The following is a 12,731-nucleotide window of genomic DNA, read 5'->3' on the forward strand; positions in this document are numbered from 1 at the left end:
TCTGACTGTTGTCTAGGTCTTGCTGCAATTGGCCAAATACTGCTTCAGAACTGAGGTAGTCGCCCCCACTTTTGATCTTGTAATGGAGGAAAGATCATTGACGAAGCAGCTGAAAACGGTGAGGTCCAAGAAACAATCTGGAGGAAATCAACCAGTGATGTCCTATGGTTGAGATGACTAACCTCCAGTAACCACAACTAGCTTGCTTGCAATAAATATGACTCCAACCAGTGGACAATCCTCTGAAGCACCCATAGATCATAGCACTGTCTACGACAGACACTTTGCCGAAAATCAAGTATTGACTGACAAGGTGACAATTGGCTGGACTGGATTAGACCTGCTTTTTGTGCAGAGGATTCAGCTGGGTAACTTTGCACATTGTTGGACAGATGCCAGTGTCGTAATTACAGAGGAATCACGATTATCCGAAGGATACGGGTGGGTAGTATTTCATTCGGTTAATCAAATTACGGATAATCAAAGACTGGATAACAGTTTAGTTAAGCATCGCGACCATGCGATCTTGGCGGATAATCGAGGTTCCTCTGTATACTAGACCAACTTGGTAAGTGTGCAGTTATTTCTAGAGTATAAGGAAACCATAAAGTTGTCAGGGTCCTTTAGCTTTTGCAGTATGCAATGCCTTCAATCATTTCTCTCAATCATGTGGAGTGAATCCATTTGGCTAGAGGCTGGCATGTGTGTAGTTGGGTGGATCACCCACTTGGCACTTGTGACTGAAGACAGCTGAAAGTGCTTCAGCCTTGACATTTACATTGATTAGATTACTTACAGTGTGGAAACAGGCCCTTCGGCCCAACAAGTCCACACCGACCCGCCGAAGCGCAACCCACCCAGACCCCTTCACCTCACACTACGGGCAATTTAGCATGGCCAGTTCACCTAACCTGCACATTTTTGAACTGTGGGAGGAAACCGGAGCACCCGGAGGAAACCCATGCAGACACGGGGAGAATGTACAAACTCCACACAGTCGCCTGAGGCGGGATTTGAACCTGGGTCTCTGGCACTGTGAGGCAGCAGTGCTAACCACTGTGCCACCGTGCCGCCCACTAATGATGATCTCCTTGATCATTAAAGATCTGAATAGCTGTGGAGCTCTTCATCTCCAGCAAGTTGTTGAATTGCTCATCACCATTTAAGATGGAACAAAGTAAGACAATAGGGATAAATCTGATCCACTAATCTGGGATTGTTTAGCTCTACCTATCAGATGCTTAGCACACAAATTAGTCCTAAGCTGTTGCTTCACTAAGCTGACATCTCATTTTTAGCCATGCCTGGTATTGATCCTGGCACACCCACCTGAACTTTTCATTGATTCAGGGTTGAACCCCATGGTTTGACGAAATGATAGAGTAGCAAATATAGTAAGCCATGAGGTTACAGATTGCGGATGAATGCAACTCTGCTGAAGGTCCACACCACCTTCTGAAGGCCCAGTTGAGAGTTGCCGTATCTGTTAGAAGCCTATCCCATTTAGCACACAACATATTACCACACAACATAATGGACCATGTGTGGTCACTCCTATAGATTCTGTCATGTGCAGATGCATTAGCTTCAGGTAGGTCGGGGAACATAGGAACAGGAGTAGGCCATTCAGCTGTTGTGCCATTCAATAAGATCATGGTTGATCTGTGGCCTAACTCCATTATACTGTATCTGTCTTTGGCCCAAATGCCTTAATACCTTGGCTTAACAAAAACTTTTCTTTGATTTTAAAATCAACTGATCTAACACGAACTGCTATTTATGGGAGAATTTCAAACCTTTATCATCTCGTGTCTAACTCGTCCGTGCTGACCAGATATCCTAAATTAATCTAGTCCCATTTGTCAGCACTTGGCCCATATTCCTTTAAACCCTTTCTAATCATATACCAAGATGCCAGTTAATTGTTGTCATTATACCGGCCTCCTCCACTTGCTCTGACAGCTCATTCCATACACACAACACCCTCTGCATGAAAAAGTTGCTCCTTAGGTCTCTTTTATATATTTCCTCTCTCGCCATAAACCTATGGCCTCTAGTTCTGGACTTCCCCCAACGCAGGGAAAAGACTTGTATATTTATCCTATCTATGCCCCTCATGATTTTATAAACCTCTATAAAGGTTACCCTTGAGCCTCCGATACTTCAGAGAAAACAGTCCCAGCCAAGCAGCCTGTCCCTATAGGTCAAACCCTCAAACCCTGGCAACATGCTTGTAAATCTTTTCTAAATCCTTTCAAGTTTCACAATGTCTTTCCTATAGGAGAGGGGCGAGAATTGCACACAATACATCTTCCTTCTGGATGGTTCTCTCAACATTTATCACAACTATGTCCTTAAGGTCACAGCCAACTGGTTAGTAGCGGTGTTGCCAAACCACTCTGAAAGACTTCAATGTCCACCACCAAGAGTATGTTTTGCCCTTGCAACCCTAAATGTTTCCTCAAAGTGGTGTCAACATGGAGAAAAATAGGTTCATCAGCAGGTGGCAGTTTCACAAGTGATAAATTGGAATTAAGAGAACATTTATTGACCTCTGTTTGAACTGATGCTATGAGGCTTCACGGAGGCCCATGGTCAGTGTTGAGGGCAAATCCTTACAAACTGCAGACCATTGTGCTGCCATGTCGGGTGTCTGGGACATTGTCTGTAAGGCATGACCCTATGAGGTTTGAACAAGAAAGAGCATACACCACAGACATGTTTGCAGACGACACAAACAGTTGAGAAGGCAAATGGTGAGGACGATATAACAAGTCTGCAGAGGGATATAGGCAGATTAAGCAAGTGGGCAAAAACTTGGCAGATAGAATATTGTGTAGAAAAGAACATACAACATAGAACATTACAGTGCAGTACAGGCCCTTCTGCCCTTGATGTTGCACCGACCTGTGAAACCAATCTGAAGCCCATCTAACCTACACTATTCCATTTTCATCCATATGTCTATCCAATGACCATTTAAATGCCCTTAAAGTTGGCAAGTTTACTACTGTTGCAGGAAGGCTGTTCCACGCCCTTACTACTCTGAGTAAAAAATCAAGGATTATATGAAAAGCGGAGTCAAGGATGATCACATCAGTGATGATCTCATTGAATGGTAGAACAGCCTCAAAGGGATGACTTTCTGACTTCTACTCCTATATCTTATGGTCTTATAAGAATGATTGTCAGGCTGTTGCCTAACTAGTCTGTGAGACTGCAAACAAAACCCACACCCCTCATACAATTTGAACACCATAGACATTAATATGTAGGTCTTTGCACAGTCAACAGGGTTATGTGAATTACTGCCATTTCTGATGCCTTGGTCAATGTGGATGGTCCATCCAGTTTCAATCCTCTTACCAGACTATTATAATTGAATGCAATAGAGTGGTTGGCGAGACCTTTTCAGAAGGCATTTATGAGACAACCACACATTGCGGCAGCTCAGGAATCATGCAAGTCAGACCAGGATGAGATGGCAATTTTCCCGTTCCCAAAGGACTTAGTGAACTACTCTGTCACCAGACTAGTTTGCTTCAAAAAAGAAATTGTAGATTTTTCTGAATTGAATTGAATTCAAAAAACTCTGTCATGGAAAGATTCAAAACCATGCCCGCAGAGCATTACCCGGAGTTTCTGGATTAGTAACATTTACCGCTATGCCCCTCTTCAACCATAATAAACTCATCTTCACTACATGATTATGTAACAAAACAAACATTGGTCGGTGTTTCTAAACTACCAAGTAGCAAATGACAGTTAGTTCATAAATCTCTGAATCACGCATTAGTTTGGAGTTTGAAATATTTCACTCATTATTTTGGAGAAACAGGAACTTAAGTACATAACGGGTGCAAAGAAATAATATCCTCACCTTTCAAACGAGCCAACATTAATACAAAGTCAAAGACAGTCAACTCCCAGAACCTAAAACAAAACAAAAATTCATGTTTCTGTTATGAAAGTTCACTGGCAAACAGAATAAAACTGTAGAATAGCAATTACGGCAATTTTGTCAATAGGTTTGAAAATAGAAGAAAACACATTGGAAAACTAACATGAATTTTCAGAAATTACACCTTTTAACCATGCAGAATCTAAAGCAAAACATTGTGACAATTATGAAATTTAAGTTTGTTTGTGCTTTGAGGCTCTCTTTAATTCAAGGTACAATTAACACGTCAAACAATCTATTCTGAAGCCTGTTTGACTGCAAGCCTCAGAGGTTTGATTGTTAAAGATTAAAGGACATCCAGATTTGTTTTACTGAAAAGCTGCTGAGATGTCAAGGGGGTAATTTGCTCTGCTGACGTGCAAAAAAATTGGATGTTGAGGGGAGAGTAGTATGTTTCTCTATCTTGCCAGTACAATGTAAAATAATTTACATTATCATTTTCTATTATTCAGAGTAGCGATTTAACATCATCTCCTATTCAGAATCAAGAAGGACATTACAATTAAAAATCTGACATCGTGTAGCTTAGACAAAAATGATTTACAACAGATCTTGCCATTAAAAGGATGATTTACATTATATTGTTTCTGGAGATGATCAGGTCACTGCATTGTGTCTTGAGTGGCATATGACTGTGGTGGACGGCTGGGGGTTGGCTTTTGGGAATTACTGACTGTGATGTAAAGATCTTGTATAAAGGAATGACTGTTCCTTTGTTCAGAGAGCTTCTCTTGACATGCTTCGCAAGCATTGCGATGAATGTTAAATGATCCTCCAAAGCTGTAATTGCTTAATAAATTTTGACTGTTCACAAAGTTGGCATATTGCAGTTGCATTAAGTGTGTAAGAATCTCAAGAAAAAGAACCAAACTGTTAAGCTGTTAAAGGGATTGGTGGGTCCCATGATCCCTTCAATTAAAAGGCAGTCCCAAAACATAACTTCATAAATTTCAAGATGTAACACTAAGCATATTTCCAAATCCCAGAAAAGTGTTGGAGAACATTGGGGTGTAAACACTGTGCTTTAAATTATGCACTTATCCCCAAGATAGAAGATTTGGGCTAAGGATAGCTAATGCACATTTCTAAATGGACATGAAGTTCACAATTATTTCCTAAGATACCCTAAAACTCTGACACATCTGCCAGGATCTGGGAGCGAGTGTGTAATTATAGACACTAAGTTGCTTCGGCTCACCATGTAGAGACTTGGGTAGAAGCTCACCATTAGATTGGAACGATTAAGTCACAAGGAGCTCAGAGATAGTGGCCTTTACAAGTTTACCTAGCTTGCACAAGAGGAAGAAACCTGGGAGGGCAATCCTTTCTCTGAAAGACAATTCTGAGATTAACACTTTCCAATCAGGGGAAAAACAGGACTAAAGTAAACCCATGGGAATCAAGAATTATTCTGGTTTAGTTCCAAGAGAATCTGATCTATATTTAAAAACACACTTCACAGATATTCTTTGAGAGAGAGGGGAAAAGGATTAGGGTTGGACTATTTCGAGGAACACAATGCTTAAAAGACTATGGAGTATGCTTTTGTTTGTTCTGAAAGGAAGGATGAAATGTTCTTTGTGGTTTCAAGTGCAGTTGTCTATAAAAGGTATCCTTAGTCAATAGTGCTTTCAGCCTTTTGTTAAAGTAAAAGTACTCAAACATAAAATCTTTGGGATATCCAGTGAGCCCTCAACTGGTATTGATTTTCTTTTAAAAGTCCAGTCTCGACAGAGATCATAACAATCTTTGTGTACACATAGAAATGATCACATTATTCCAAATACTGATACTGTTTTGTAAATATTTGGGTTGGAAGAAAGAATTTCAATGAGCATTATTAATTAACTTTTCCCACAATAGTCTACTGATTCTCCAACAGCCGACCATTAAACAGGTCAGATAAACTCTCCACGCTGAAGGAAAGTTGCATGCAACAATTATGATACAAATGGTGTATACCTAGGTAAAGCTGAAAGGGAACTAAATGTTGTAGATCTGAAATTAGAAAAAAAAAAGGCTGAATATACTCAAAACACAGACTGTATCCGAGGAGGGTGAACAACATTGACACTGTGGCAATGGCCTTTAATCATAAGTTTTAATGAAGCAGAGGTAGAGGGAGCATTGGGTACAGAGAAAAGAAGAAATGCTAATGGCAAAGTGACCAAATGACAAAATGAACAATTATGCAAGACACAAGGATGCTGCCAATTGAAGACAAGAGATAATTCCTTGACCTACGATGTGAGATGACTGAATTTCCTTTTTGTTTACGCTGTCCTGACATGGCACCAACTTAATGCATTATTACAAATTCTGGGATGATTACTACAGGTCACAAACTCAAAATGTCGGAGAGATCAGTAAGAAAATGCACCAGCATTGATAATACCAGAATTATAAAAGTCAAACAGAAATCCAACCTCTAGCAGTTTTCCTGACCTATTATGCCAATAATGATCCCTGCTATTACCATTTGAAAGTGGTTAAGTTCATCTTTGTAAGAAAGAAATGAAGACTACTTAATCCAGGTGAAGAAATAGTGGTCATGGTTTGCGGAACATTGTGAAAGTAACATATGAATGCTCCCGATTTAGCACTGTCAAACTCAGTTAAAGAATTCAGGATTTGTGCATCTTACACAATTTCTATGTTATAATGCTAATAAAATGTCAGCAAATACTTGTAACATTTTAATTCCTAGCTAAATTTCCCCTATAACTTGTGAACGGTTATGAAACGATACTGCTTAACCTGAGGAAATGAAAACCACATTCCTGATGAAAAGCTTATGCTCAAAACCTCAACTCTCCTGTCTCTTGGATGCTGCCTGACTGGCTGCACTTTTCCAGCACCACACTTTTTGACTGAAATGAAAACCATGTTCAACTAATTACCAATTCTGCTGACCACTGCCAGCTATACATCTTACTAGAAAAGTTATGCTTCTTCGCAAGGTTTTTTTGTGTCTTAACTTGATTACCATAGCCTGAAGCTGCACCTTTTTAATATACTTTTGCTTTATTGAAAATTATAGTATCCAAACATTCACCATCTGCAGCTTTTTGCTGGTAATCAAATTTCTACATGCATGCAAAACCATTTTCATTTTAGAACTATTTCACAGTATATACCCATATCTTTCAACACATGGAAGTTAAAAGCATGTTTTCAAATGCAAGGTCCAGATGTATATCAGACAATCACAGCTTCAAAACTGTTACACCGATTACTTCCAACATAAGCAACGTGACAGACAAAAATCTCTACCAAAGTGCAAATGTAAACATGGTAGTTAACTATACCAAGTTCATTTCCACAATATTTCCAATTGGAAAACATTATTCATTCAGAAAACAAACACTCAATTATCAGTTTGCAATAAATAGATAAGGCATCAGATATTGAGGAATTTACCTAGAAATTGCTGAACACAAAACACTGAACAATGACCCTCAATTCAGAAATTGGGCAATGCTAAGTTTGCGATGCAATCAACATGCGATTCATTAAATTTGAAAGATATAGCATGAAAAGTGCCAAGTTACTGCCTTCAAAAACAAATTAGGTATTGATGGAGCAGATGTACAGACTTAACCTACATCAGCTTTTCCTGGTATATCATACCCAATATGGACTGAGTGCACCTGCACTGCAACCAAGTCAGTTGTTAAGAGATGCAGTACTATTCAGTTTGATGTATAAATCATAAAGTATAGTATCCGTCATATAACGGTAGCATAACTATCGGACATAAGCAGACCATTCAGTCCATCATATCTGCTTACCTCCAATGAGATCACGACTCATCCAAAGAATCTCAACTCCGATTTTGTGTCCTTCCCACATAACCTAGATTCGATTACTGATTGAAAATACGTTCCGTCTGAGCTTGAATATACTTAACAACCCAACCGTGACTGCCCTATGCAGTGAAGAATTCCACAGATCCGTTACCCTTTGAGAGAAAAAATTAATTTGTCTTAAATAGGCAACTCTTATCCTGAGATTACACCCTCCGGTGTAAGATTCTCCCACATGGGGTAGCATCCTTTCTATATCTACTGTCTTATGAAGAGAGAGTTTGAACAATTTAGGTCTACATTCTCTAGAGTTAAGAGAGATGCTGAGGATGGTTGACAAAGTAGACAAGAGAGGATGTTTTTTCTTGTGGGGAAATTTCAAATGAGACATCATAGTTTTAGGATAAGGAATAGCAGATTTAAAACAGTGGAGGAGGAATTACTTCTCTCAAAAAAGTCATGAATCTGTGGAATTTACCACTCCAGCCTTCAATAGATGCAGGGACATTGAGTAGGTTTAAGAAGGAGACAGATACATTTTAATTAGTAACAGGTTGAAGGCTTTTGGGGAGCAAACAGGAAAGTGGAGTTGATGCCAGGATGAGGTCGGCCATAATCATACTCAATGGCGGAGCAAGCTGGAGGGGCTGAATGTTCAATGCCCACTCCTGGTTCTTATGTTCATAGTAAAGAGGTCTTTCCCCTTTTCCCCCACCCCGAATTACAAGCAGAAATCAATAGGATTCTGCAGACATTATTGCTTGAACTCCAGCTAAACATATATTACGATTTAGATGAGAGATCTAAGTACAACGTATCCAAGTTGGATGCATTGTGAGGAGCAGGTATAGATATTTCAACGTGATCTGAACAAGTTGAGTGAGTGTACAAATGCATGGCAAATGAACTATAACATGGATAAATTAAAGGTTTTCCACTTTGGCAGCAAAAACAGGAAATTAGATTGTTATCTGAATGTGGATAAATTGGGAAAGGGAAATACGACAAGACTATAAGACCTAGCTGCCATTGCGCACCAATCGCTAAAAGGAAGCATGCAGGCGCAACAACTATGGATGATGACTTTCATACATCGGAGGATGAGAATACAGAAGCAGAGGAATCTTGCTGCAATTGTACAGGATCTTACTAAGACCATACCTGAAATACTATGTGCAATTTTGGTCTTTTTATCGGAGGAAGGATGACCTGGCAATGGAGTGTGCAACAAAGTTTTACCAGATTGATTCCTGGCATGGTAGGACTGACGTAAATGTGACTGTATGCGCTAGGACTATATTCATTGCAGTTTAGAAGAATGAGGAGGCGGTTCACATAGAATCCTGTAAAACCTAACAAGACTAGGACAGGGTAAATGCAGAAAGATGTTCCAGTTGACTGGTGAGTCAAGAACTAGAGGTCACAGTAAGCATATGTAGTAGGCCAGTTAGGACCGAGATAAGATGAGGAGCAATTTCTTTACCTAGAGAAAGTGGTAAGCCAGTGGAACTCTCTGCCACAAAGTGGCTGAGATTAAAACAGAATATTTTCAAGAAAGAGGGTTACATACAGTTCTTGGGCACAAAAAGGATCAAAGAAAACCAGAACAGAGCCCTGAGTTTGATGATTCTAAATGAAGGATTGATTATCTGAAACAATGGAGAATTGCCTGTTTAAACACATTGTTTATTTTGCTTACTCACTTTATCATTCTCCTCCCAAATTTAATGCCCTTAACCTGCAGCACTCAAGCTGTCCACAGAAGCCTGGTCAAGGGCAGGTAGCTAATATTTGTCCATTCACCATAACATAATGCCTTTCACATTAAACATTGGGAATAACAAAAACAAATAATATTTCTACATACAATTCTCGCAATTTTGGTGGATCCATTAGTTGATTTGATAAATGGTCACAATTTAATGAAATGCACTAACTAGTTTAAAAAGAATTGTAGGGGTAACATGCCTTTAAAATTTTAGCTTTGTATAACTTCTAAAGTGTCATTTTTCCTTACCTTAGTTCTAAAATTAAGTAGGAAAATGCAAAGTCAATGTGGCACTTAAAATACATGGAGAGAGACCAGTTTGCACTTCTGTTAGATGCAGCTTAAGCACGGAAGAAATAATTTTCCAAAATGAAGATAGATCATGAGATTAAAAAAATTGTTAAAAATAAAACTTTAAAAGAATGGGGATAATCAAAAAGAGTTATTTATCACATTTATGTACATAAATCGTGTTGTGTCCAACATTGATGAAAATAAATCAAGTTAGCTTGAGACCTCTACAACAGACCAGTACAACCAACAAAGGCTCTGGTCTGTTGATCTATGCACAATACAAAGCACTACAGTGACCTACAAAAATCTCTTCAATTTTCTTTACGGATAATTATACTACAGCTGAAAGCATATGCTAACATAAACAACTATGATGATAAACAGAGTCTGCCCTAATCCACTGGAGGGAAGCCTAATCTCTGATATTAGTGCTGAACAAAACTGCATATTTTTCAATCTGACAAGTATCAAATAAACCTACAGACATCAATGGTGGGTGCCATATATTCTCAGCTCTGTTTAGATATCTGTTCATCTCAGAACTCTTTTTTAATTGAGATAGCAAGAATGCACAGACAGGGATTTAAGAGATTATATCACATCTGTTTAAAATGAATCAATATAACTCAGTCTAAATAAATGCATTCAGTTCAAAAGATATAATTTAATTTTCAATATCATTCTCAACCACTGCTTCCCCATTACAAAATCGTCAAGTCAGAATTCAAGCACAGATTCAATGTTTTCAAGTTAGTTGTCTCCCAAAAAGAACTCGAAACAAAAATCAATAATTCTTCCAAATTGAATATAATAAATGTCTGAGGTATATTGAACCATAAGTGTAACAGAAAATGTTCCAAGGTGCAAAAAAGTGGCAAGAGTCAGGAATAGAGGGTACAGAGCCCCAGAAAACACATTCCCACAAAAGAAATTTCTCCCATGCTGACAGGCACATCAATTCTGAACAGTTTCAAGCAACAATATTGTAAAATAAAAGATCATTAAGACTTTGGTCAAACCATGGCAAGAGAATTGACTGTCAACCTTATTTGAGCATTTAAACTAAAGATAAATATTGAAGTCACAAAATTAAACCATGTTGATTCAGCATGATCTTTAAAAATAACGTTAGCACCACAATAGATGCAGAATAGTCAGTCACAATTTAAAAGTAGCTCAAATAGTAAAACTAGAAAATGCCAATAAATTCTAATACTTATTACACTGAAGAACTTCAAAACATGTTACAAACTCCTATTTACCAAAAATACCCCACAAAACATAAAACATTTAATGTTTAATCTCCTCTAGTTTAACATTTGGCTTTCCATATTGCTGTGTGATAGATTCTGAAGTGTCACTAGGCACTAGCTAGTTATGATAATTTTCCACATGGACAATATTGATCATCAAATAACTTGATAGCAGGGAACTGGCAGTCAAGCCTGATCTTGTTCTTAGCTGATCACATTAAATATTCCATTATAAAAGTAATCAGAAGTCAAATCACTGTGTAAATCCAAGATCAGCATGGTCTGCAACATGGTGAAAAACCTGCAGATGCTTTTGAAGCAAGCTTGGTGGGTGGCTGTAGTTTACCATATACACTGTACTTATTGCATGCCCACAATGCACTGTTGGTAGAAGAAAATCAAGATCGAATTCAATGCCAAGGAGTCATTCACAATAGATTGTTTTGTCCACAGTGGTGTTAAGCTCCAAGGGTTTTACAGCTACAAACATCTTTGCAAGCGGCCATTATTTCAACAAACTCAAACTTGAAATGAGCCATTGGTTAGAATACCTAGTTTCTTGCCCTTTTTATCACACAAGGCTGGCGCAATTATACTATTAGATAACTAAAACAATGCTGAACCTCAGGACCACCCTTGGGAGTGGCACAACTGATGGTGTTTAGGGAAGGACACCTTTTTATTGGAGATGGTGAGTGCCTGGCAATTACTTCACACACATACATGACCCATTACTGATCAGCGCAAACTCTCCCCACATAAAAATGTGGCAAAACATAACACATCAACCAAGTTTAAATAGTATTGCAGAAACCATACCTTAATTTTGATGGTCCAGATCCTATTTTGTAATTTCACAATTTCAATATTCCAAAAGACCTGTCCCAAACTGACAGCAAGCCAATCAGGAGCATGACTACAGTTGGATCAGTCTTCTTCATTGTTTAAACACAACATTTCACAAAAGGCAGTGAAAAGCCAAAGCTATTAATATTCAAGCAGCCAAATTGCAGTAAGCCTCTAATCAAAACTTGAAAACTAGCTGCTTTTTGCATGCATTTAAGCCACCCCAATTTTATTTTTCAGATGTACTGTGACAAACTAACATTTAAACAAAAATGTTAAAATAAACCTTCCTGAAATGGGGAGGGGTTTTTTTTGGGGGGGGGGGAGAAAGAGGAGAAAGGGGCTGAGTCCTGTTCAATAAACACTTAAATTTTAAACCAAGAAAATATTAGCAGTTCTGGCAGCATCTGTGAAGAGAAATCAGAATTAACTGTTCAGGTCATCAGACCCTTTCTCAGAACTGATGGCTGCTAGGAAAATGTCATGGGGAGGCAACAGCCTAGGCAGTATTATCGCTGGACTGTTAAGCCAAAGACTTTCAAGTAAGGTGTTCGACAAGGTTCCCCATGGGAGACTGATTAGCAAGGTTAGATCTCATGGAATACAGGGAGAACTAGCCAATTAGATACTGGCTCAAAGGTATAAGACAGAGGGTGGTGGTGGAGGGTTGTTTTTCAGACTGGAGGCCTGTGACCAGTGGAGTGCCACAAGGATAGGTGCTGGGTCCTCTACTTTTTGTCATTTACACAAATGATTTGGATGCGAGTATAAGAGGTACAGTTAGTAAGTTTGCAGATGACACC

The 12,731-nt window shown here is 38.7% G+C and overlaps 1 protein-coding gene across 4 annotated transcripts in view; it reads right to left on the reverse strand.

Annotated features, from left to right (window-relative positions):
- Positions 1 to 12,731, reverse strand: part of stat5a (signal transducer and activator of transcription 5a) — a 144,463-nt gene that overhangs the window by 63,839 nt on the left and 67,893 nt on the right. For 3 of the 4 annotated variants that reach the window (XM_043674968.1, XM_043674969.1, XM_043674970.1), the window contains one exon: positions 3,881 to 3,933. The exons of the other annotated variant lie outside the window; for it this stretch is intronic. The gene's annotated coding sequence lies outside the window, so the exon portion shown is untranslated. The remainder of the gene's footprint in view (positions 1 to 3,880; positions 3,934 to 12,731) is intronic. 4 annotated transcript variants of the gene reach the window in all.

This window comes from Chiloscyllium plagiosum, chromosome 33 (assembly GCF_004010195.1).
Source record: "Chiloscyllium plagiosum isolate BGI_BamShark_2017 chromosome 33, ASM401019v2, whole genome shotgun sequence".
In the NCBI taxonomy this organism is placed as follows: domain Eukaryota; kingdom Metazoa; phylum Chordata; class Chondrichthyes; order Orectolobiformes; family Hemiscylliidae; genus Chiloscyllium; species Chiloscyllium plagiosum.